Genomic DNA, 5,496 nt, shown 5'->3' with positions numbered 1-5,496 from the left:
ATATTGTGAATTTCCCAGAATTAAAGAACAAAAGTGTTCAGACTGAAAAATCCCATTGAGTTCTCAATGCTATGAATGAGAAAATGTAGGCCCAGATGCATTCCTGAGGGATTTCAGAAAAGCAAGTATGCAGGAAATCTCTTTCAGAAAACCAGCATCAGCTTGAAATAAGATCTCTTGCTCTCTGCTGTGGATCTAAAAGACTACAGTGTGGCATTGTCCAAATTCTGAAGGAAAATGGCATCGAACCAAGATTTCTCTACCCAGCCAAACTATCAATAAAACATGGAGGCAGGAATAAAAACATTTCAGATGTGTATGCATTCAAATATTTTATGTATCAATATCCTTTCACACAGAGATACTTACTTAACTTCATGTGCAAGCAAAGCAAGAAACAGGAAGACAGGGGTTCCAAATGCCAGGTCCCATCCAGCAGGAGGGCGTCTCCCAGGGTGAGGTGGTGTCGCCTGGACAGCAGCCAGAGCTGGGCATGGCACCTGGGGAACTCCTAGAAGGGTTTTTTGGGGGAAGAAGGACTTGGTTGAATAGAACAGACACTGGAGAGGTGGAAGAAAATAAAGGATGTGAAGAAGGCAAATTTTTTAAAAGTAAAAGGGATTAGAAACTTCAGGAAAAATAACAAGCAGTACAATAAAAGAAACGCAATCCAAGCACACTATTTGGTTGTAGGTAAGTATATTCTCATAGTCTTAGCAAGGTAAGCCCTGTTGGTTGGTTTATAGCAACCTCCTAGATAAAGCACTGCAGAGTCATTGAGTAGGGGCTAGTATCTTACACATTTGAGGGTCATAATATGTGCGTTATACTTGATGGAATAATAAATGAATGTGTATTCCTTCATATTACAAAGGAACCAACAGGAAAACAAAAAATAGTGAGGTACTTGATTGGGTATAGTGGTAGAATATAATTAAGTTAAACTCTCAGTATCTCGGAGCATGCCATCAAGAGCCAATGCTTAAATCGACAAGTTAAGTAATGCTCATATGAGCACATTACTTAGAGAGATGGCAGAGACCACCAAAAGAGGTCACAGCAGGGACATTTCACAGGGCTCCTCAGAAAAGGGGGACCAGGAAGCTTGGGGTGGAGGACGCTTGTTCTTATAAGTCCTCCTGCACTACTGGAAACTTTTATTCCTGTACTGTGTTACTAGGGAAATTTATAAAACTGTACACAACAAATGAAAAACAAACAAAAGGTCTTTTACCTGGATGGCCTGGGCTGGACAAGGGGTGGATGTGCGGTCCGCCTGGACAAGTGCTGTGGTGCTGGTCCTGGCTCTGGGCTCTGAATTCCATGCCCTTGATGCTCTTGACACTCCCCCACTTTCCTAGCTGCTACCCCAAGGATGCAGGTTGCCCTCGATGCCCCAGGTGTCAGGATCCAGTCCCACTGGAGTTTCTCCCAGGGACACACACAGGCCCTTCATCCTGCTTTGATTCCTAGATGTCCCAGGGGACCTGCAAGTCAGGTTCATTCACCTTCACTGAAGAATAAAGAAAAAATTTCAATAATAAAGTCAAAGATGATTCCTCCCACAAGTGCTGTGGCTCTCTCCATTCTGAAAGTCCCCATCTACCCATCACCCCGCTACACACACATATTCACAGATACAGGCACATGGTAACATACATGCATACACATGCAGATTCACACACATGCACAGTCACACACACACACTCTCTCACATACACATTCATGCACACACACACTGACAAACACACACATATGCTGGGGAAGAAGCAAGTCAGGCTTCCACAGGCTCCCACAGGACACAACCTGAGGGGACTCTTCTTTTTTTTTTTTTTTTTTTGAGACGGAGTCTTGCTCTGCCACCCAGGCTGGAGTGCAGTGGCGCAATCTCGGCTCACTGCAAGCTCCGCCTCCCGGGTTCACGCCATTCTCCTGCCTCAGCCTCTCCGAGTAGCTGCGACTACAGGCGCCCGCCACCACGCCCGGCTAATTTTTTTGTATTTTTAGTAGAGACGGGGTTTCACCGTGGTCTCGATCTCCTGACCTCGTGATCCGCCCGCCTCGGCCTCCCAAAGTGCTGGGATTACAAGTGTGAGCCACCGCGCCCGGCCCGACTCTTCTAAGTCGTGTCTGACTCACCTGACGGAGTAAGCCGTGGACTGCGGTAATTAATCAGCTGTGAGTTTCCCAACCTAGCATTTCAGGGAAGGCTCTGGCAGGTCCGTGTGTGGAGAAACCACTGGCTGTCACCCCGTTTCCACCCCGAGGCATCCTGTGAAGAGGAACCCGTCACAGAGAGAAGAGAATAGAAGAATGAGACCAATGCACCAAGTAATAACAAAAGGAAAAATGGATTTCCAGAATTAATGATGGTAACACATGTACAATGCCTGCCATAGAATGGTTCTTTAATACCTGTTAGCTAAAAAGAAAAAAAAGATTCCAGTCCCCAATTTAGCATCTATAAATAGTGCCCAGTTTTGAGAAATGTTAATTCTCTCTCTTAAGAAATGAGAATTAATATGCTTTTTGCAAAGTATGGAATTCTAAAAGCCAATAATTCTTACAGAAGCTGGGATAAAATATATACCTTAGAACAGATGATTGATCAGAAGAGTTTCTGTGTTCAGTGTAAAAGTCCTTTGAGAATTTCGTGGCCAAGCAATTCTTGGGTCAATGTACAGTCACGATAGTCACACAAGTGTTATTTACACCTTTACTCAGAAACAAAGCTGGATAATTTCTGTGATGATCATGCTTGTGAAATGTGTTACCCTTGGATCCACCGCCTGGAGATCAGCGTGAGAAGAGGAAAGATTAAGAAAACACAGCTCTGGGATGAAGATGATGTTATTGTGAATATATATATATATATGTCTGTGTGTGTATATGTGTGTATACATAGACATATGTATATATGTGTGTATGTATGTGTGTGTATGTCTATATATATGTGTATATATATATATATATAGACACACACACATATATATATACAATTCAGCAAAGCAGATTCCAAGCATAGGCCCATGACCCTATTTTTCGTGATAGTTTCTGAGAAAGGGATAAAAAGTCTACCCAGGAAAAAGAAAAACTGATAAGCCATGAAAAAACAGGAAGACTTTCAAAAAAATTATATTTGTCAGCTTTTGCTGTGACCACAAACAGCCTGAGCGTGTCAGTGGCTTGCACCAAGATCTCTTCTGTCTTGCTTTCGAGACATGAAGTGGAGACAGGGGCGGGGCCGGCGGTGGCTCAACCGGACCTGCTCAGTTCCGCTCGGTTTGGCGTAACTCATGTCTTCTCACCCAGAACCCAGGCTGGAGGGACAGCCACCTTCTGGGAGGTACTGATTCTGTAGTGAGACAAGTGAGAAAGTCTGGACCAGGCCACAGGGTCACATGCAAAGGCTCTGCTGTGCCAATAAATTATGACACCTCTCTCCGAGATCTGGGAAAAAAGCATGGTATTGAAAGGTGCCGGCACCTAACCCTTGTAACAACTGGAGTTGACTAGTGCCGCATGTTCAAAAGGCATTGGGGGAACTGCAATGTCATGGGCGGGAGGGGAGGCTGTCACTCCATGTTATTGCTTTGGACGCCTTTTGAGTACCAGTGTAGGGGGCAGGCAGCCGACGGCAGCAGAAAGGCTTGGACGAGTGGCTTGGTTGAAGGGCGACTTGCTTCTGGTTCCTTCTGCTGTACGATGAAGAATGATTTCAGGTGGTGAGAATGGGTTTGAGTGATGGCAGAAAAAGTTGTACTATACAAAATAAAATTGAAATATATTGAATCTGAGCAAATCTTGGACTCACTCACCGACTTCTTATTCTTGCTGGCAGGTAAGCTGCTGTCAGACCCCGCCTCACCCAGGCTCATGAAAATCTGAATTCTGCTGGCATGACATCAGATGCTCACACACTCAAGACTCCTCGAGGGACATTCCAGGTCGACAATCCATTGCTTGTAGAAACTTCAAACACTCTCTGGGGACCTCACTTTCTAGGACCCAGGTGTGGTAACAGGAACAGTGATGTTCGGGACTTGAGGTGAGCAGAGAAAGAGCTCAGGGCAGGCTCTGGGAGATCCTACATGGTTTTCATATCAGAGCATGTTGGTTTCCTAGAACTGCTATAACCAATCACCACTAACTGGGTGCCTTATAAATACAGAAACGTATTCTCTCGCCGTTCTGGAGGCCAGCAGTCTGAAATCGAGGCCCATTCTCAGGGCTCTAGGGGAGGCTCCTTCCTTGCCTCTTCCAACTCCTGGGGGCTGCAGGCACTCCTTGGCTTGTGGCTGCACCACTCCAGTCTCTGCCTCACCCTCGTGTGGCCTTCTCCCCTGTGTGTGTTTTTCTTGTCTTTTATAAGAACTCTTTTCACTGGATCTAGGACCCACCGTAGATGATATCCTCATTTCCAAATCATAATTACAGCTGCAAAACCCTCCCCACCCACAGCAAGATATGATCACATCCAAAGGTTCCAGGGCCCAGGACAATGGACATATGTCTTCTGGGAGCTACCACTGGACTTGGAGCGGAGATCACCCAGGAGAAGCAGGACACCTGAGGGAGGATGTGCTGGTGGCATCTCAGTGAGCCTTATCGCTGGCGGCAGCACTGCATGTCCTAGGAATCAGACTCAGGGCCGATGGCCGTGCTCAATCCTGGCACAGGTCTCCAGTGGCCTTGGGCAGGCTACTCAGACTCCCTGTGCCCCGCTGCTTATCTGAGGTGGAGATAGCAGTAATCCCTATAGCTGTTGGGAGGATTAAAGGAATAACATGCACGAAGTGATTTTAAGGGAACCTGCCCATGCCAGCTCTATAGAGTGTTAGTTTCATTTTTAACAGCCTTGCTGGAGATAAGGGTGTTGCCATCTATGACACGCATACTCCCAAGCCACAGAGACACTGTTCAAGACCCTGAACCTGCATCTTCCTAAGGCCTTGTTCACTGCTCAGGTGCCCTATGATAGCAGAGCAGTGCCGGCTCCATGTGTTTCTACCTGGTTTCGGCCCTGGTTTCTACCTCCTCTAGGTGCCTCACATGGGCCTCTTCAGCATGTGCTGCCATGTAACCTGCCTGGTGGCCTGCTGTGTCACCTGCCCTGTGGCCTGCCCAGTGGCTTTCCCTGTCATCTGGCCTGTGGCCTGCCCAGTGGCCAGCCCTGTGACCTGCCTGGTGACCTGCCCAGTGACCTGCCCTGTGATCTGCCCTGTGGCCAGCCCTGTGACCTGCCCGGTGACCTGCCCTGTGACCTGCCCAGTGGCCAGCCCTGTGACCTGCCCAGTGGCCAGCCCGGTGGCCTGCCCTGTGACCTGCCACCTGCTTGCCTGCTGCTGATGTGCCCGACAACTGCCTACGACCGCGTGCTCTCTCAGCCCTCGGCCTCCCCGTTCTCCTGCCTCTCTACAGCCCCTCATGGTGCCTTCCCTCCTCCTGTTGCTAGAGGCTGTCCCGCCCTGCTTTGGTGCTCTGCAGACTTCCCAG

General features: G+C 47.8%; 1 long non-coding RNA gene across 1 annotated transcript; it reads right to left on the bottom strand.

Moving 5' to 3' along the window:
* Positions 1 to 1,240: 1,240 nt before the first annotated feature.
* On the bottom strand, positions 1,241 to 2,775 carry LOC131381600 (uncharacterized). Its single transcript, XR_009210453.1, has 3 exons — positions 2,591 to 2,775; positions 2,140 to 2,272; positions 1,241 to 1,513 (listed from the first exon to the last, which is right to left on the bottom strand). It is a non-coding gene; the product is annotated as an uncharacterized LOC131381600 (long non-coding RNA).
* Between the last annotated feature and the right edge of the window lie 2,721 nt (positions 2,776 to 5,496).

The sequence above is a fragment of the Hylobates moloch genome, unplaced genomic scaffold (genome assembly GCF_009828535.3).
Source record: "Hylobates moloch isolate HMO894 unplaced genomic scaffold, HMol_V3 SCAFFOLD_17, whole genome shotgun sequence".
In the NCBI taxonomy this organism is placed as follows: Eukaryota; Metazoa; Chordata; class Mammalia; order Primates; family Hylobatidae; genus Hylobates; species Hylobates moloch.
The sequence above is the reverse complement of the archived record's forward strand: the minus strand, read 5'-3'. Positions and strand labels throughout refer to the sequence as shown.